The sequence below is a fragment of the Dendrobates tinctorius genome, unplaced genomic scaffold, assembly GCF_039654945.1.
Source record: "Dendrobates tinctorius isolate UK_male_01 unplaced genomic scaffold, ASM3965494v1 ptg000157l, whole genome shotgun sequence".
Taxonomy (NCBI): domain Eukaryota; kingdom Metazoa; phylum Chordata; class Amphibia; order Anura; family Dendrobatidae; genus Dendrobates; species Dendrobates tinctorius.
Window position 1 is genome coordinate 1929522 of NW_027361824.1, and position 21069 is coordinate 1950590.

General features: G+C 50.4%; 1 pseudogene; it reads left to right on the forward strand.

The window, feature by feature from the left end:
- Positions 1 to 21069, forward strand: part of LOC141051426 (dynein axonemal assembly factor 10-like) — a 51048-nt pseudogene that overhangs the window by 16878 nt on the left and 13101 nt on the right.

The following is a 21069-nucleotide window of genomic DNA, read 5'->3' on the forward strand; positions in this document are numbered from 1 at the left end:
ACTATATCAGCACTCAGGTAAATTCTGAAGACAGAGCAAAGAGACAAACTGATCAGAGACAAAAATGGAACTCAGCACACCCCCGACCGGGGATGGCTGAACTCCAAAAAACAAGGTAAACAAAAACAAAACTAATAAGTTCAATAGCAGAGCAAAAACTTATCTTTGGGAAGCAGGAATCAGACTGGTCTCCAAGAATCCAGCAGAGAAATCACCAGCAACTCAGAAGGGCATTGGCTGCCTTATATCCAGTCAGCAGTTCCTGTTACCCAGTCATCATCTACCAGATCAGGTGTTTGGTAATCAGCCTCACTACCTTCCTTCACCAGAAGAGGGAGTTCATCAGACATCGACAGTGAAGGGGAAAATGAACTCACAACATTACCCTCTGTGGGGTGTGGCGGATCGACACACGAACAAAAACAAAGCCCAACTGATCACGGCTCTAGTGCAACGGGAAAATGACCAGAGCCTAGCGAACACAGAAGCGGGCCCAAGTAACAATGGGGCTGCAGCAGAGGCTCCACTCCTGAGCGCTGGCTCCACATACAATCAAGACAGATTGGACCACTACCTGCAAGCGGCCTTGGACGAACTCCCAGCCGAAGACCGTGAGGGGTGGGTGAGGCTGATCCAGCAACATCGGTAGGAGGCCCAAGCCGAGTGCCAAGCGCAGAGGGCCCATGAACTGGAGATGCTCCAGCGGGGGTGGAATGCCCTCACAGCCCGAAGCAGTGAGCCCAGCAGCGTCCAGAGTCCTAAACCCCGGCCAGAGCATTTTCCCGTGATGGAAAAGGACGGGGACTTGGGACACGTTTCTACGAGCCTTTGAGAAAGCCTGCAGACAGTACCAGCTGCCTAGAGAACAATGGGCCAGGTACTTGACCCCAGGGCTAAAAGGCAAAGCTCTGGAGGCGTTTGCGTCTCTTCCATCAGAAAACGACGACGACGACTATGATGCCATCAAGCAGGCTCTGATCACCAAATACTGGCTAACACCTGAGGTATACCGAAAGAAGTTCTGGAACCTCCAACATGGCCCACACGATAGCTACAGTGATGTGGTGCAAGGACTCAGGACCCACTTTGACCAGTGGATCCATGGACTGTCAGTGAATACCTTTGAGCTGCTACGGGACCTAATGATCAAAGACCAGTTCCTGCATCTCTGCCCAGCTGAGGTCCGACAGTTCATCCTGGACCGCGAACCAACGAATGCGGACAAAGCGGCGCAGATCGCCGACAACTATGAGGCCAACCGGAAGCCAGAGACGCGGAGGCCAGTCACCACCAGCTAGAGAGGGGGTAAGCCTGCAACCAACCCCAGTGCCCCAGCTAGCCGTCTCTCCGGAGGTCCTGTCCCTGTTGCCAACACCAGGCCTACTACTGACAGTCGCCAGTGTTTCCACTGCAAGCGGCCTGGTCACCTCAGTTACACCTGTGCGGAAAAGCCGAAGAACCCCCCAGCCAAGGCCTCTGGGCCCAACGCCTCTGTTCTTCTGGTGGGAGGTGTGGTTGGGAGGATTGACGACAACGTTCAACCTGTCCAGGTGAGGGCCCGTCTTGCTACAGGCCTCAAGGACACCGGGGCTGAACGAACCCTCATCTGTCCTGGACTGGCGGCCCCTGAAGAGTTTGAGGGGAAAACCCTGACTGTCACCGGGATTGGAGGCACCCGTTGTCCCTTGCCAGTGGCCCGGGTTTTTCTTGATTGGGGTGCTCGCAGCGGGTTGAGGGAAGTGGGAGTGTCTGAAAACCTGCCCACTGATGTTTTATTGGGGACTGACTTGGGAAGGATGGTTGCATACTACGTCCCTGACACCCCTCCCAAGTCTGATAATAAGGGTAACGTTAACCCTGATGATGATGATGATGATGACGGGAAACTGAATGTGATACCTGTTAATGACGTGATGAGTAATGATGCAACTAACAATCATTCTTTCCCCAGGAATGATGCTGATGGTGATATAACTGTACCAAAGAAATCTGATAACCATTCTTTTCCTAGGAATGATGATGTATCTGTGCCGACTGAACCTGTTAACCATTTCTTTGAAACGGTAGATGTGTCCACAGGTACCGAAGTGCTCAGCCCCATCACTCTGCGGAGTGAGACGGCTGAGGAACCCCTGGGAGGAGCAAGCAACGGTGCTCAAGGAAATGGGGAGGTGCATGGGGACCATGAGGAAGGTAATGCAATGCAACTGACCAGTGCCACCGAGGAAGGTAACTGGCCCATAAGTAGCACTGCTCCTGGAGTGTTGGGGGTGGATTGGGAGGTAGGGCCCATAACAGCGCCGATTGGTGGGTCTGTAGAAATCCCCAGGGAGACAGCATACATAGCAGCTGTCACACGCAGTCAGAGTGCCCAGATCGCAGGTAGCGCCCTGTCTTCTGGATGCTCTTCTGCTACAGGAGAGTCTGAACCAGAGGTGAACCCAGAGCAGGTTCCAGAGGGTCCCAGTAAGGTAGGGACCCTGACGTCACTTCTGGCTGCCTCCAGCAAGGAGTTCCAGGCTGCTCTGCACTCAGATGCCAGCCTGGAGAAATTGAGACACCTCGCCGAGACAATCACCTCCGAGCCTGATAAGGAGAGGTTGTTCTGGGAACGAGGAAGGTTGTACCGGGAGACAGTACCCGGAGATTCCCAAAAAGAGTGGTTGAGGGAAAGACAGCTAGTCGTCCCCCTACAGTTCCGAACCGAGTTGTTGCGGATTGCCCATGAGATTCCACTCGCTGGACACTTGGGGATCAGCAAAACAAAGGCACGGCTGTCTCAACCCTTCTGTTGGCCCAAGATGGGGACAGATGTCACGACCTACTGCCGCTCCTGTGCCACCTGTCAAAAAGTGGGTAAGGCGGGGCCTGTTCTTAAGGCTCCCCTTATTCCTTTGCCGGTGATAGAGGAGCCTTTCCAGAGAATCGCGGTGGACATTGTAGGCCCACTGGCCGTCCCCAGCAGCTCCGGAAAGCAATACATTCTCACCGTGGTAGACTACGCTACCCGGTACCCAGAGGCAGTAGCTCTGTCTTCAACCAGGGCAGATAAGGTGGCTGACACACTGGTGACCATCTTTTCAAGGGTAGGATTTCCCAGGGAGATGCTTACCGATTAAGGGACCCAATTCATGTCTTGCTTAATGGAGGCTCTCTGTAAGAAAATGCAGGTGAAGCACCTGGTATCGAGTGCGTATCACCCACAGGCTAATGGTTTGTGTGAACGCTTCAACGATACCCTCAAACAGATGCTCCGCATGTTGGTTGAGACCCAAGGGCGCGACTGGAAGCGGTACCTCCCACACCTGCTGATCGCTTACAGAGAAGTTCCGCAGGCCTTGACCGGGTTCTCCCCCTTCGAGCTCCTGTATGGCAGGCGAGTCCGAGTACCCCTTGGGTTGATAAGAGAATCGTGGGAAGATGAGCCAAACCCCACAGAAGTGTCCATTGTGGATTATGTTATGCGCTTCCATGACAAGATGCAGACCTTGACGCAGTTGGTGCATGACAACATGACGCAGGCTCAGGCTGACCAGAAGCACTGGTACGACCAGAACGCCCGGGAGCGGACCTACCAGGTGGGTCAAAAGGTGTGGGTGCTGGTCCCCGTACCAACGGATAAACTTCAGGCAGCCTGGGAAGGCTCATACGTCGTCCACCAACAGCTCAACCCAGTCACCTACGTGGTCACGCTTGACCATGCTTGGGGTAGGCGCAAGGCCTTTCACGTCAACATGCTGAAGGCGCACCATGAACGTGAAGCTTGCGTCCTACCGGTCTGCAACCTGCCCGAGGATGGGGAGGAAGATCCCCTCCTGGACATGCTGGCCCAAGTCAAGGCCAATGGGTCCATTGAGGACATGGAGATAAGTGGTTTGCTAATCGTATCCCAGCGGTCGCAGTTGGTGGAAGCCCTGGAACCCTTCCGGGCCGTGTTCACCAACCGACCTAGGAGGACGGAGTTAGCAGTTCATGAGGTGGACTACGGCGAACACCTTATCGGATCTCTGAGGAGGTGCAACAAGTCATGCGCCAAGAGATCAATGAGATGTTAAGGCTGGGGGTGATTTGATGGTCAAAAAGCGCGTGGGCCTCACATGTAGTCCTCGTGCCTAAAAAGGATCGAACCACCCAGTTCTGCGTGGACTACAGGGGGCGCAACGCCATCACAACCTCTGATGCCCACCCGATGCCGCGCATCGAGGATCTGCTTGAGCGGTTGGCAAAAGCAAGGTACATATCCATCATGGATCTGAGTCGGGGATACTGGCAGATTCGCCTGAGCCCTGAGGCGCAGGAGAAATCCGCCTTTATCACCCCCTTTGGACTGTACGAGTCCACGGTCATGCCCTTCGGCATGAAAAATGCCCCTGCCACTTTCCAGCGGATGGTCAACCACCTGCTTCGGGCACTGGAGGAGTACGCGGTGGCGTACTTGGACGACATCGACATCTTCAATTCCACCTGGGAGGAACACCTTCAGCATCTCCAGGAGGTGCTCAAGCGTCTTCACCAGGCAGGCCTGACTATCAAGCCGGGAAAGTGCCAGATGGGCATGAGCGAGGTCCACTACCTGGGGCACCGGGTAGGCGGGGGTTCCATGAGCCCGGAGCCAGAAAAGGTGAACGCAATCGCGTCCTGGCCCATCCCCAGGACCAAGAAACAGGTGAAGTCCTTCTTGGGCACTGCAGGGTACTATAGGCGATTTGTTCAAGACTATAGCGCCCTTGCAAAACCCTTGACTGACCTCACCAAGCAGAGGCTACCCCAGTCAACTGGACAGATGACTGTGAGGCGGCCATCCAAGCTTTGAAAGCAGCCCTGTGCAACTCTCCAGTGTTGAGAGCAGTCGACAGTAGTCGCCCGTTTCTGGTACAGACCGACGCTAGTGAGTTTGGCCTTGGTGCTGTGCTCAGCAAGGTCGACTCGGGGAACCAGGAGCACCCTGTGTTGTACCTGAGCTGGAAACTTTTGCCGAGGGAAGTGGCATACTCGACCATCGAGAAGGAGTGTCTGGCCATGGTGTGGGAACTGCAACGTTTGCAGCCCTACCTGTATGGGCGCACCTTCACGGTCGTTACCGATCACAACCCTCTGAGCTGGTTGCACACAGTGTCCGGAACCAATGTAAGGTTGCTCCGCTGGAGCCTTGCTCTTCAACAGTATGAATTTACAGTACAAAAAAAGGGCAGCGAACATGGAAATGCCGATGGGTTGTCCCCCCGGGGCGAACCCGCTGAGGTGCGCATGGCCGATTACCGAGAGGTAATGCTTCCATAGCGCCCTCTAAAAGGGGGAGGTGTAATGTAAAATGTCTATAAAGTATGATGTTTCTAGAACCTTCTAGAAATCTCTCACTTCACTTTGGTGAGAAATTCAGCCTGTCAGCTCCTACAGCTTCCCTCCTTCCCCCTCCTTAACAGCCTGTGTCCGCACTGGTAATAGGACACTTCCCCTATAGCATTTGGCCCATCTCCACAGAAAGGAATGTTACAGTTATGGCCAAAAGTATTGACACCCCTGCAATTCTGTCAGATAATACTCAGTTTCTTCCTGAAAATTACTGCAAACACAAATTCTTTGGTATTATTATCTTCATTTAATTTGTCTTAAATGAAAAACACAAAAAGAATTGTCCTAAAGCCAAATTGGATATAATTCCACACCAAACATAAAAAAGAGGGTGGACAAAAGTATTGGCACTGTTCGAAAAATCATGTGATGCTTCTCTAATTTGTGTAATTAACAGCACCTGTAACTTACCTGTGGCACCTAACAGGTGTTGGCAATAACTAAATCACACTTGCAGCCAGTTGACATGGATTAAAGTTGACTCAACCTCTGTCCTGTGTCCTTGTGTGTACCACATTGAGCATGGAGAAAAGAAAGAAGACCAAAGAACTGTCTGAGGACTTGAGAAACCAAATTGTGAGGAAGCATGAGCAATCTCAAGGCTACAAGTCCATCTCCAAAGACCTGAATGTTCCTGTGTCTACCGTGCGTGTCATCAAGAAGTTTAAAGCCCATGGCACTGTGGCTAACCTCCCTAGATGTGGACGGAAAAGAACAATTGACAAGAGATTTCAACGCAAGATTGTGCGGATGTTGGATAAAGAACCTCCACTAACATCCAAACAAGTTCAAGCTGCCCTGCAGTCCGAGGGTACAACAGTGTCAACTCGTACTATCCGTCGGCGTCTGAATGAAAAGGGGCTGTATGGTAGGAGACCCAGGAAGACCCCACTTCTTACCCTGAGACATAAAAAAGCCAGGCTGGAGTTTGCCAAAACTTACCTGAAAAAGCCTAAAACGTTTTGGAAGAATGTTCTCTGGTCAGATGAGACAAAAGTAGAGCTTTTTGGACAAAGGCATCAACATAGAGTTTACAGGAGAAAAAAAGAGGCATTCAAAGAAAAGAACATGGTCCCTACAGTCAAACATGGCGGAGGTTCCCTGATGTTTTGGGGTTGCTTTGCTGCCTCTGGCACTGGTCTGCTTGACCGTGTGCATGGCATTATGAAGTCTGAAGACTACCAACAAATTTTGCAGCATAATGTAGGGTCCAGTGTGAGAAAGCTGGGTCTCCCTCAGAGGTCATGGGTCTTCCAGCAGGACAATGACCGAAAACACACTTCAAAAAGCGCTAGAAAATGGTTTGAGAGAAAGCACTGGAGACTTCTAAGGTGGCCAGCAATGAGTCCAGACCTGAATCCCATAGAACACCTGTGGAGAGATCTAAAAATGGCAATTTGGAGAAGGCACCCTTCAAATATCAGGGACCTGGAGCAGTTTGCCAAAGAAGAATGGTCTAAAATTCCAGCAGAGCATTGTAAGAAACTCATTGATGGTTACCGGAAGCAGTTGGTCGCAGTTATTTTGGCTAAAGGTTGTGCAACCAAGTATTAGGCTGAGGGTGCCAATACTTTTGTCTGGCCCATTTTTGGAGTTTTGTGTGAAATGATCAATGTTTTGCTTTTTGCTTCATTCTCTTTTGTGTTTTTTCATTTAAGACAAATTAAATGAAGATAATAATACCAAAGAATTTGTGTTTGCAATCATTTTCAGGAAGAAACTGAGTATTATCTGACAGAATTGCAGGGGTGTCAATACTTTTGGCCACAACTGTACCAAAGTGATACGCTTTACTTAATGTTTTTTTCTTCTGTGTATCTTTTATGTATTGAATAGATTGAGAAGGCGAAGACTCAGAAATGTGGGACGTTTGGAGCCTGTTCTCTACAGCAGAGGTTCTTGGCCACAGGAGACTTCGGAGGAAATCTCAATGTCTGGTAAGATAGGACTGCCCAGAAACACCTTTACAATATGTGCCGGCGTGCCGCCGTCATGTAGTGCCACCGTGCTGCCGTCATATAGTGCCGCCATCATATAGTGCCACCGTTGTATAGTGCCACCGCGCCACCGTCGTATAGTGCCGCCGTCATATAGTGCCGCCGTTGTATAGTGCCACCGTTGTATAGTGCCACTGTGCCGCCGTCGTATAGTGCCACCGTCATATAGTGCCACCGTCGTATAGTGCCGCCGTCGTATAGTGCCACCGTCATATAGTGCCACCGTTGTATAGTACCACCGTTGTATAGTGCCACTGTTCCGCCGTCGTATAGTGCCACCGTCATATAGTGCCGCCGTTGTATAGTGCCACCGTTGTATAGTGCCACTGTGCCGCCGTCGTATAGTGCCACCGTCGTATAGTGCCGCCGTTGTATAGTGCCACCGTGCCACCGTCATATAGTGCCACTGTACCAACAAATATCTAAGGATTTAAATTGGAGCTATACCTTGAACAAACTTTATTAAAAGTACAGGCAAATATAAGAAACTTTATAATGTATCTTATCTGAGAAATCTGCTTCTTCCCCAGATTGAATCGGTCTTGCTCAGATAAGTTGGCCCATAGCCTCCTCACTGGTGTCATGTGTCACTCATTATACTCTATGGAGAGGGAAGGTAGGGAGCAGGGAGAGAAAACAAGCAGAGGGAGATGCAGAAAGATCGTACTGAGCTTTCTTTGACCTCACGCAAGAGTTTAGTTCCCATCTACACCGCTCATCACTCCTTTCTCTTGGCTCTCTGTGTACAAGGTGAGGAAAGAGCAGGGATCCCTCCTTGTGTAATGAGTTGTATACGGGAGAGATTACAGCAGCTGGTCTCTTCCCACCAGCTCAGAGTGAATTGCAGAGTCAGCAGAAGGGAAAAAAAATGGCGAACATACAGGACACAACGGTGTATCTATAAAATACATGTTCAAAACATACATAAAAATATATATATTTTTGTAAGAACCCTATATATAATGCAAAATGAACAATGGACAGATATATATTATACATCTGCCCAGAATTCCAAATTTTTTTTTTCATTCATTTTGCATCTTAAAGATTATAACAAAAATGGTTAAAAAAAAAATCCTCATTTGAGTACATCAATGAAAAAAAAAAAAATGTATGGCTCCTGGAAACCAATGCATCAATAAAAAGTGAGGGGGGGGGGGAGGTTTGTCGGGAAGGGGTTAACGCTCTGCGTCGCCATCTGCTGGCAGAAATGGCAACTGGCATATAGGAGACACGATGAAGTGTTGGAAGGGTGCAATTAAAGGTGTTGTCAGTGACAATAATGGAGGGTCTGCATTTTGCCCGAAATGATGTGACACATTTCCACATCTGACCACACATTGATTTGTTCTGTAGGAATCTGGAAGCTGCCGATACTCCCGTTTCCTCTGTGAGAGGGCACAAGCAGATAATCAATTGTATTGTCGGAGTCGGAGGCTTGGGAATCGGAGAAGGAGCCCCCGAGGTTGTAACGGGAAGCCGAGATGGTACGTCTCCTGGAAAATAAGATTTCATCGTTGACCCATAGTTGGTTGGAACGCTGCCACGTAGAACTAAATGAAGCAACTCAGAGCGTCGGCAATCACCACAAGGGGGCGCCGCGTCTTATTGAATGTACTGTATTTCCAGGAGGAACAGCAGAGTCACCTCACAGCGCTTACTAAAACACTCCATATTATTCCATGTATTTAGCACTTTCCGTTCTTGATTGCTGTCTTGATAGGCACTGTGAAGGTCTGAGACTCGAGGCAGAAGGACACCCCGGTGGCCAATATGGAACCAGTAGAAGGAGAAGCCAAAAGAGACTGCTGGACCGTAGCGTTCGGTAGGCGCTGATGTCCGTGTGCCATATGGAAGGGTGACATGTAAATCTTCATCCTCCATTGATGGGCCACGGTAGAAGGAATCATGGCTGCTCTGTCACACGACATTGAAGACTGCATGCCCCTTACAGTAAACGTGACGGGGTTTTCTCTCTGAAGGTGACGCTTCCAATCAAGAGGAGCGCGCCGTGTGCGCCGGCTACGACAACGGAGACATTAAGCTGTTTGACCTGCGCAGTATGTCCTATCAGAAATGGGGTACGGTGATCCTTTATTCATTGATTCTCCTCACTGCTCCCCCTCATGTCGGCCTATCACTCATGTTGGGGATGCGAAATCCTGCGGAGAGACCCCGGATGTGTCAGTTTATGCTGCAGATGTCTTTATTCTGTGCAATGTCTTTTCCACGACAAGTTTTTTTTGTTATTTCCAACTATTGAGCCCTTGGTAGCCAGTAGAGGTGGAGTGCGGTCTCCGACATTTTACTTGTGCTGCCCCCTATTTTCTGGGATGCACTTCCCTGATTTTTCAATTTTCTAAATTCCTTTCATCTCCTTTTCCTCCAACCCTTCCCTTTTCTTTCACCAGTTTCCACCTCTCTCAATGTGCTCTCGGCCTCTTTCCATGCTTGTCACAGTTTCATACCTCTTTCCTTATGGTCTACTATAATAGGTACCTGGGCCGTTCACTACAAGCACGTCGTACCTCCAGCCTCCCCACCATCTCCTTAGATTCTAGCCTTGTGAGCGGGGCCCTGGCTCATTTGTGTTCCTCTGTTCCCTGGGGGATGCCAAGATCAGGCGTTGAAGTGTATGAAAATGGCCGTCAGAGCCAAGGTCATTGCATGTAGCTGACTTTTCTCTACTGTATGTGGGGGGCCGCTAACTTTCCAGCCTTGTAAAGTGTCCACTTATTCCCTTTACTTGGTTTGGGCTAGTCCCGGTGGACAGCAATGCCATCAGTCCCTCAGATATGCCATCATTATTTTTTTATGAATGTCTCTTCTATGTTCTGAAGTGCAGTCGTTCTTTCCAAGGGCTTCATTTTAGCTGGTGGAAGTGGCCATAGCCAGCCCACCACCCTCATCTCCATCAATGTATGTATTAGATGGCTGAAGCCACGTAGAATTGGGATTTCCAGGTAGTCGTAGAGTCCCCGTTGGGCACCCTCCCGGCTGAGTCGCCAAATCACTGTGTGATCATCTCCACGCTCCTGATGAGCCACCCCATCACTGTGGGATCGTCTCCACGCTCCTGATGAGCCGCCCCATCACCGTGTGATCATCTCCACGCTCCTGATGAGCCGCCCCATCACCGTGGGATCGTCTCCACGCTCCTGATGAGCCACCCCATCACCGTGGGATCGTCTCCATGCTCCTGATGAGCCGCCCCATCACCGTGGGATCGTCTCCACGCTCCTGATGAGCCGCCCCATCACCGTGGGATCGTCTCCACGCTCCTGATGAGCCGCCCCATCACCGTGGGATCGTCTCCACGCTCCTGATGAGCCGCCCCATCACCGTGCCATCGTCTCCACGCTCCTGATGAGCCGCCCCATCACCGTGCCATCGTCTCCACACTCCTGATGAGCCGCCCCATCACCGTGTGATCGTCTCCACGCTCCTGATGAGCCGCCCCATCACCGTGGGATCATCTCCACGCTTCTGATGAGCCGCCCCATCACTGTGGGATCGTCACCACGCTCCTGATGAGCCGCCCCATCACCGTGCGATCGTCTCCACGCTCCTGATGAGCCGCCCCATCACCGTGGGATTGTCTCCACGCTCCTGATGAGCCGCCCCATCACCGTGGGATCGTCTCCACGCTTCTGATGAGCCGCCCCATCACTGTGGGATCGTCTCCACGCTCCTGATGAGCCGCCCCATCACCGTGCCATCGTCTCCACACTCCTGATGAGCCGCCCCATCACCGTGGGATCGTCTCCACGCTCCTGATGAGCCATCCCATCACCGTGCTCATGAGCCGCCCCATCACCGTGCCATCGTCTCCACGCCCCTGATGAGCCACCCCATCACCGTGCCATCGTCTCCACGCTCCTGATGAGCTGCCCCATCACCGTGCCATCGTCTCCACGCTCCTGATGAGCCGCCCCATCACCGTGCCATCGTCTCCACTCTCCTGATGAGCCGCTCCATCACCGTGCCATCGTCTGCACGCTCCTGATGAGCCGCCCCATCACCGTGTGATCGTCTCCACGCTCCTGATGAGCCGCCCCATCACCGTGGGATCGTCTCCACGTTCCTGATGAGCCGCCCCATCACCGTGGGATCATCTCCACGCTTCTGATGAGCCGCCCCATCACTGTGGGATCGTCACCACGCTCCTGATGAGCCGCCCCATCACCGTGCGATCGTCTCCACGCTCCTGATGAGCCGCCCCATCACCGTGGGATTGTCTCCACGCTCCTGATGAGCCGCCCCATCACCGTGGGATCGTCTCCACGCTTCTGATGAGCCGCCCCATCACTGTGGGATCGTCTCCACGCTCCTGATGAGCCGCCCCATCACCGTGCCATCGTCTCCACACTCCTGATGAGCCGCCCCATCACCGTGGGATCGTCTCCACGCTCCTGATGAGCCATCCCATCACCGTGCTCATGAGCCGCCCCATCACCGTGCCATCGTCTCCACGCCCCTGATGAGCCACCCCATCACCGTGCCATCGTCTCCACGCTCCTGATGAGCTGCCCCATCACCGTGCCATCGTCTCCACGCTCCTGATGAGCCGCCCCATCACCGTGCCATCGTCTCCACTCTCCTGATGAGCCGCTCCATCACCGTGCCATCGTCTGCACGCTCCTGATGAGCCGCCCCATCACGTGCCATCGTCTCCACGCTCCTGATGAGCCGCCCCATCACCGTGCGATCGTCTCCACGCTCCTGATGAGCCGCCCCATCACCGTGAGATCGTCTCCACGCTCCTGATGAGCCGCCCCATCACCGTGCGATAGTCTCCACGCTCCTGATGAGCCGCCCCATCACCGTGCGATCGTCTCCACGCTCCTGATGAGCCGCCCCATCACCGTGCGATCGTCTCCACGCTCCTGATGAGCTCCATACTTTCATTCGGCATCATTATTACATTTGTTTCAGGTCTGCAGTTTAGAGTTTGACAGAAAGGACATCATGATGAATAAATTGGTCGCCACATCTCTGGAAGGCAAATTTCACGTCTATGACTCGAGGACCCAACATCCTACCAAAGGTTTTGCGTCGTAACAGAAAAGGTAATTCTCTGTTCTACTCCTAAGTTGAGCTTTCCATTTATAGAGATTTATGCCATGAATTTGTGAATGGCCGACGTGAGCCACTGTCTATCAAAGTTGTCTTCTGCCATTTCAGACTAGCAGAACCATCCCACAAAGGGAAACAAATTGGGGGGGGGACGACAACCCCTTTGCGTCCCATGTGTATGCCGGTCTCTGTCATAGGGGAGGTGCATGCCAGAAGGATTCATAGGATCCCATTGTTGGAATGCCAGCTGGGTGGGGGGAACTGGCTGTTTTTGTCTGGAAGTAGTCCTTAATGGGGTTTCCCACTTTTTAAAAAAGCGAGAACCAGACCTCTGCCCTCCATGTCTACACATACTGCTGACGATATCGTTATATCCGCATTATGTAAGAGAGCTGAGATATGATAGCTAGTGTTGAGCGATACCGTTCGATACCCAAAAATATCGTATCGGATGGTATCGCCTGATACGAAAAAAATATCGGGTATCGCCGATTCCGATACCGGAAGTCCCATTCAAGTCAATGGGACTTCCGGTATCGCCCTTTATTTCCTTGTTGGCTAATTCTACATAATTGAAAACAAATAAGAATCAAGTAGAATGTATTGTGGGAGGTGTAGGAGACATTAAAGGCATAGTGGTTTATTCAAATCACATGGCATAGCATTAATTCCAATTTTTTTTTTCAAGATGTTCGGAGTTAAAAAGATATTGACTATGTTAACTTTTTTATATTTTGTCAGATATGTATGTTTCACAACTTCCATGCTCTTCACCTTCTTTTGTACTTCTCCCACACTTTCTCCTTCATGATCCGCAGCAGTAGCATTTTTTTCATCAACTTTTTCTTCACCTTATTCATCTTCTTCTTCTTCACCTTCTTCCCATTATTTTTTTTTTCCATTCTTCATATTCTTCTTATTCAGCTATTATTAATTTTCATATGCTATTTCTTCATCTTTTTCCTATTCTTCTTCTTCTTCATTTTCTTATGGTGACAGGCATTCCTGTAGTACTTATCTATAAAAGTTATAAGATTACACCTTACGTTCTGCCTGTCACAAAAGATTTACAACAGGATTTGTCCGCGTTCAGTTTGGCCTGCAGCAGCAGGCATTTTCCAGGGGCACCACGAGGAGGAACGGACTCACCCCCATTTACTGCTTAGTCTTCTTCTGCTTATAATTTTGATTTCTTCTATGCTGATTTTTAGTCTTATGCTTAATGTTCTTCTGCTTTCTGTTCTTCTGCTTTTGCTTCTTCTGCTTCTTGTTCTTCTGTCTTTTGTTCTGTATCTTGGTGGTTGTCTTCATGTTCTTTGTCCTCTTGGTCATATTATTTAGAGTCATATTTCTGGTCTTCTTTGGTGTGGTCTTCAGGGTCGTCGTCATCAGGGTCGTCGTCATGGAGATCAATAAGGATTACCAAATACAATTTCAAAAAGCTTGATCTTGGAAATGTAGCAGAAGGTACAAGAAGGCTGAGAAACTGGCGAGAACCAGCTGACAGTACTGGTGTCATGATCCCAGTGCAGGTTTTTGAGCTGCACACCGGGGGTTAATGTCTGGAGCTCTGTGCAGGTTTTTACCTGCACACTTGGGGTTAATGATTGTGGCCTCTTTCTGGTTCTGGGAGAGCTTCTTAAACCCCTGGGAAGCTTCAATCCCTGCCAGTTATACTTTTGCCTTTGGCCTAGTGTGCTGACCCCCGTGTGCCTGTGTGTTGCTATAGCTTGTTTACATGGTTCTGACCCGGCTCTGTTTCCCGTTGTGAGTTTGCCTGTTGATTTTGTACTGCGTTATTATCTGTGTATGACTCATTGCCTGTGACCTGACTACTCTCTGCTCGCCCCCTTTGGTACCTTGTAGCTATATCTGTGTACGACTCATTGCCTGTGACCTGACTACTCTCTGCTCGCCCCTTTGGTACCTTGCAGCTATCTCTGTGTGTGACTCATTGGCTACATCCTGACTATTCTCCCTGTCTATGCCCCTTGGTAACTTTGTCTCGCAGTTACTCTGCTAAGAATTCTCTTGCAGCTCCTAGCTCTGTGGAGTTTAGGCCATGCCCCCAGCAGTCACGTGCTTCAGGTCCTGCGGCTCTGAAGTATGCATCTACTCGGCTGCTGCCCGCTCCACAGGTAGCTTTGAGCACTGTTTCGCTTTACTCAGGACACGCGCACTGGCTCAGTGAGCAAGGTTAGTGCGGTGTTTCTGACATTATAACTGGCCTACAATTTTTTTTTTCTCTCCTCACTTCTGCAACATGGACCCAATGTGTGCTTTATCTGAGCAGGTGAAATGCTTGACTCAGTCACTGCAGAAGCTTAGTTTGGAACACCAAACTCTGGCCCAGTCCCAACAGCGGGTGGAGAATCATAGAATCATAGAATCATAGAATCGTAGAGTTGGAAGGGACCTCCTGGGCCATCTGGTCCAACCCCCTGCTCAAAGCAGGATTCGCTAAATCATCCCAGTCAGATGTCTGTCCAGCCTCTGTTTGAAGACTTCCATTGAAGGACTCAGTTCAGGGGGTGCTTTCCGCAGGCTTCCAGCAGGTGGGGAATAGAGATGTCATTTTAGTCCCACCTGAATTCCCGGTTAAATTGCCAGATATATTTTCTGGTAACAAGGATGATTTCAGGGCATTTAAGGAGGGCTGTAAGCTTTTTTTTTCTTTGAGACCCCGCTCCTCTGGGGATGAGAAACAAGGTGGGGGTGGTGAGGTCCCTGCTTAGGGGGTCCCCACAAGCCTGGGCATTCTCGCTTTCCTCTTCTGCTCCTGAGAGAATGTCTGTGGATGCGTTTTTTGAAGCCTTAGGGCTTATTTATGATGAGCCTGATAGTGTGCGGTTGGCTGAGGACAAGGTGATGAGTGTCTGTCAGGGGGAGCACTCGGCCGAATGGTTCTGTACTGAATTCAGACGTTGGGCAGCGGAGATTTCCTGGAGTGATGCCGCCCTTCGGGGGCTGTTCCACAGAGGCCTGTGTGAACGTCTGAAGGATGCTTTGGCACTTCATCCTCCGCCTGACTCCCTGGAGGATGCCATGGTCCAAGCGGTTCGCATGGATCGCAGGCTGCGGGCTAGAGGCATTATGCAATGGGAAACGCCCTTATTCTTCAGTGGAGATGAGACCCGGACTCTTCCTATGGCTATGGAGGTGAGCGCTGTCACCTGTGAGGGAAAGGAAAGAAGACGCCGCCGTGAAAAGCAGTTGTGTGTTGTGAGTTAATTTTCCCCTTCGTCACTGAGGTCTGGTGAACTCCCTATTCTGGTGAAGGAAGGTAATGAGCCTGATTATCAGGCACCTGAACCTGATGAGGATGACTGGCTGAGTGGAGTCACGGACTGGATATAAGGCTGCCGACGCCCTTCTGCCCTGCGGGTGATTTCTCTGTGGACGTCTAGGACACCAGTCTGATTCCTGCTCCTCTAAGCTAAGTTTTTCTGCTTTGCCTGTTTGCATTAGTGTTTTGTTTTTGTTTTCCTTGCTTTTCTGGATTCTGCCATTCCCTGCTGGGGTGAGCTGAATCTCCTTTTGCCTGTAGCTCTGTCTTCAGAATATTCCTGAGTACTGACATAGCTTTTTTGAAGCCTAGCGTCTTCAGGGCCTTTTTCACTGTCAGTCTGTTGGCTCTTATTTTCATAGGGTTTTTCACGGATTGCAGACAGCAGCCTTCCTGTCCTTTTCTATCTAGCTAGATTGGGCCCCGTCTTTGCTCAGTCTATCTTTCTGCCTGTGTTAGTGTTTTCATCTTGCTTCACCGTCATTATATGTTGGGGGCTGCCTATTGCTTTGGGGTCTGCTCTGGGGCAGTTTAGTTTTCCCCTTTCTTTCTTTAGGCCTAGCTATTTCTCTGGCTGTGATCGAGGGGTCTAGGGCATCCCCCCACGGCTATGCTAGTTGTGTTGATAGGTTCAGGGGTCTGCAATCCAATAGCTGCCAACTTCTCTGGTTTTTTGGACTTAGGTAGCATTTCTGTTTTTGCCTCCTACGTTGACTCAATCATAACAGTTGTGCTTCTATTGTGAGAAATCTGGACATTGGAAGAAGGACTGCCCCTCCTGTCCGTCATCCTCCAAGATGGCGGGAAACGACTAGGTCTGGGTAGTAGTCGAGGAGGCTACCCAGACCTTCAGGTACAATTTTCCTCATGTGCAAAAATGGTGCTGCAGGTGGAACTGGAACTTGGTTATGGTCCTGTTCAGACTACTGCTTTTATTGACTGCAGTTCTGCTGGGAACCTGATTGACACCAAGGTTATGACACTTAATAAGATAGGGACAGTCAGGCTTCACGATCCTGTTAAACTTGTGGCAATTGACTCATCTCCTCTTACCCAAGACGGTATCTGTTGCAGGTCTGAACTTTTTTCTCTAAAAGTGGGTTCCACTCATGTGGAGAAACTAAGTTGTCTGGTGCTAGATAACTTGCCTGCAGGACTGGTACTGGGGATGCCTTGGCTTCAACGCCATAATCCTACCATTGATTGGGTTACAGGGGAAATAACTCAATGGGGATGCAATAATAAATGTGGTAACCGGGGACGTCTTGTTAACGCTGTTAAATCCGTGTCTGTGTCGTCTGTCGATCTGGAAGGTATTCCGGAGTACCTGAAGGATTTCGAAGACGTTTTTTCCGAAAGTGAGGCTGAGGCGCTGCCACCACATAGACCCTATGATTGTGCCATTGATTTAGTTCCCGGAGCAAAGTTACCTAAGGCTCGATTGTTCAATTTGTCTGGGCCTGAGCGCCAAGCCATGAAGGAGTACATAGCTGAGAGCCTCCGCAAAGGGCATATCAGGCCTTCTGTGTCACCTGTGGCAGCAGGGTTCTTCTTTGTGAAGAAAAAAGATGGTGGTTTGCGGCCGTGCCTCGACTTTCGGGAACTGAACAAGATAACGGTTAGGAACTCTTACCCGCTTCCCCTCATCCCAGACTTATGTAACCAGTTAGCTTGGGCCCAATGGTTCTCCAAGTTAGATCTGCAGGGGGCCTACAATACGATAAGGGTTCGGGAAGGGGACGAGTGGAAAACAGCATTCCTCACATCAGAAGGACTCTTTGAGAACCTGGTAATGCCATTTGGGTTAACTAATGCACCCGCTATTTTCCAAAATTTCATCAATGTTGTGTTTTCTGATCTGATAGGCCGTTTTGTTATTATTTATTTGGATGATATTTTGGTGTATTCCCTGGACAGTCAATCTCACTTGCAATATCTAAAGACAGTTCTCCAGAGACTCAGGGAGAACCAATTGTTCGCTAAATTGGAAAAATGTTCGTTTTTTGTACAGGAGCTGTCTTTTTTGGGGTTGATTGTGTCCTGTGAGGGGTTTCGTATGGATCCTAAGGTGCTGGCGATCGCTGACTGGGTTCAGCCTCGAGATCTCAAGGGGCTCCAGCGCTTCTTAGGATTTGCGAACTATTACCGGAGATTCATTAAAGGTTTCTCACAAGTGGTTAAACCACTCACGGATCTTACCCAGAAGGGAGCTGATGTAAAAAATTGGTCTGTACTCGCTAAGGAATCCTTCTCAGCGATTAAGAAATGTTTCATGTCTGTACCGGTGTTGGTACAACCTGACCCGTCCAAACCATTCATTGTGGAGGTGGATGCTTCTGAAGTGGGGGTGGGGGCTGTGCTGTCCCAGGGTCCGGCCACCCTTACCAATCTCAAACCCAGTGCCTTCTTCTCCAATAAGTTCTCTTCAGCTGAGAAAAACTATGATGTAGGCAATAGAGAACTTCTTGCGGTCAAGCTGGCGTTTGAGGAATGGAGGCACTTTTTGGAAGGGGCGGCTCACCCTATCACGGTTGTCACGGATCACAAAAATTTGGCATACCTTGAATCTGCTAAGAGGCTTACTCCTAGACAGGCCCGTTGGTCACTTTTTTTTTCACGATTTCAGTTCTCAATTACTTTTCGACCGGGGTCCAAAAATGTCAAAGCGGATGCCCTGTCCAGAAGTTTTGATCCAGTGTCTCCCCCTGAGCCGCCGTCCTCCATTCTTCCCCCAGGGGTGGTAGTGGCGGGGGTCTCAACTGAGTTGGAACAAGAAATCCTAAGGGCTCAGACCCTAGCTCCGGCAACCAGGCCAGGCGATAAACTGTTTGTTCCAGATTCATTGCGGCCTAGACTTCTGCAGGAGTTTCATGATTCTAGGCTGAGTGCTCATCCAGGTATCACGGCCACTAGAGAGGCAGTAGCCAGGGGTTTTTGGTGGCCTTCATTAAGGTCCGATGTCAAGGAATTTGTTTCTGCTTGTGGCATGTGTGCCCGTTCCAAAAGCTCGCATAACCGACCGGCTGGGGAACTCATACCTTTACCGGTTCCTGATAGGCCATGGACTCATCTTTCCATGGATTTTATTACTGGCCTTCCACCTTCCAGGGGCAATACCGTGATCTGGGTGGTGGTGGATAGGTTTTCTAAACAGGCCCATTTCATTCCCTTGGCAGCATTACCTTCAGCAGAAACATTGTCTAGGTTGTTTGTGCAGCATGTGGTCCGATTGCATGGGGTACCCCTGAATGTTGTGTCTGACAGAGGTGTGCAGTTTGTGGCCAAATTTTGGAGGGCGTTCTGTATGAAATTGGGCATCTCACTCTCCTTCTCGTCGGCATATCACCCGGAGAGTAATGGTTAGACGGAACGCACCAATCAATCCCTGGAACAAATTCTCAGGTGTCTGACCTCCGCCAGACAGGAGGATTGGTGTGATGCGTTACCGTTGGCTGAATTCGCTTTTAACAACCGGGTGAGTCAGTCCACCAACGTGTCCCCATTCCTGATTAACTATGGCTTTAATCCGCATTTTGGGGAGTTTTCTCGGGTGGATTCCGGTTGTCCAGGAGCAGAGGGGTCCGTTCAACGGTTAAAAAACCTCTGGGCTGAAGTCCGGCGTAATATCTCTCGGGCCCAGGGGAGATACAAATATTTTGCGGACAAAAAGAGAACCTCGGGAGACATGTTTCAGGTGGGAGAGAAGGTTTGGCTCTCCACACGTAACATCAACTTAAAGGTACCATCAGCTAAGTTGGGACCAAAGTTCATTGGTCCGTACGAGATTATGGAGATAGTCAACCCTGTGGCATATAGGTTGCGTCTCCCTGCCTCCTTAAAAATATCTAATGTGTTCCATAAGTCTCTGTTGAAACCCGCTGGATCTGTCAAAGAGAACTCCGAGACTGTTGTTCCTCCAGTGCTGGTGGAGGGTCAATTGGAATATGAGGTCGGACATATTGTGGACTCTCGGCTGGTGCGCCGCTCTTTGCAGTACCTGGTCCACTGGAAGGGATATGGACCAGAAGAGAGCTCATGGGTCCCTGCTCGCTCGGTACATGCAGATCGCCTGGTTTGGGCTTTCCATGCCAAGTACCCGGGGAAGCCTGGGGGTCCAGAGGCCCCCCGTTGAGAGGGGGGTACTGTCATGATCCCAGTGCAGGTTTTTGAGCTGCACACCGGGGGTTAATGTCTGGAGCTCTGTGCAGGTTTTTACCTGCCCACTAGGGGTTAATGATTGTGGCCTCTTTCTGGTTCTGGGAGAGCTTCTTAAACCCCTGGGAAGCTTCAATCCCTGCCAGTTGTACTTTTGCCTTTGGCCTAGTGTGCTGACCCCCATGTGCCTGTGTGTTGCTTTAGCTTGTTTATATGGTTCTGACCCGGCTCTGTTTCCCGTTGTGAGTTTGCCTGTTGATTTTGTACTGCGTTATTATCTGTGTATGACTCATTGCCTGTGACCTGACTACTCTCTGCTCGCCCCCTTTGGTACCTTGTAGCTATATCTGTGTACGACTCATTGCCTGTGACCTGACTACTCTCTGCTCGCCCCTTTGGTACCTTGCAGCTATCTCTGTGTGTGACTCATTGGCTACGTCCGGACTATTCTCACTGTCTATGCCCCTTGGTAACTTTGTCTCGCAGTTACTCTGCTAAGAATTCTCTTGCAGCTCCTAGCTCTGTGGAGTTTAGGCCATGCCCCCAGCAGTCACGTGCTTCAGGTCCTGCGGCTCTGAAGTACGCATCTACTCGGTTGCTGCCCGCTCCACAGGTATCTTTGAGCACTGTTTCGCTTTACTCAGCACACGCGCACTGGCTCAGTGAGCAAGGTTAGTGCGGTGTTTCTGACAACTGGAACCTGTAGTGGCAGCAGAAGGAACAATAGCCAATGGCACTACTGAGGAACAGCTGACGGTGCTGGACCCCGGTTACTATGCAGGAGGTACCTGTGCTAGAAACCACTACCAAGGACCAGCTGTCCTTGATGGACCTCGGATACCGAGATGGAGGCACCTAGGCCAAAGGCTCTGGCGACAACCAGCTGACAGTGCTGGAACCCGGATGGGTAGCAGAAGGAACAAGAGCCAATGGCACTACCGAGGACCAACTGACGATACTGGACCTCGGTTACTAAGCAGAAGGTACCTGTGCTAAAAAGCACTACCAAGGACCAGCTGACGGTGCTGGACTTCGGATACCGAGGTGGAGGCACCTAAGCCAAAGGCTCTGGTGAGAACCAGCTGACAGTGCTGGAACCCGGATGGGTAGCAGAAGGAACAAGAGCTAATGGCACTACCGAGGAACAGCTGACTGTGCTGGACCACGGTTACTAGGCAGGAGGTACCTGTGCTAGAAAGCACT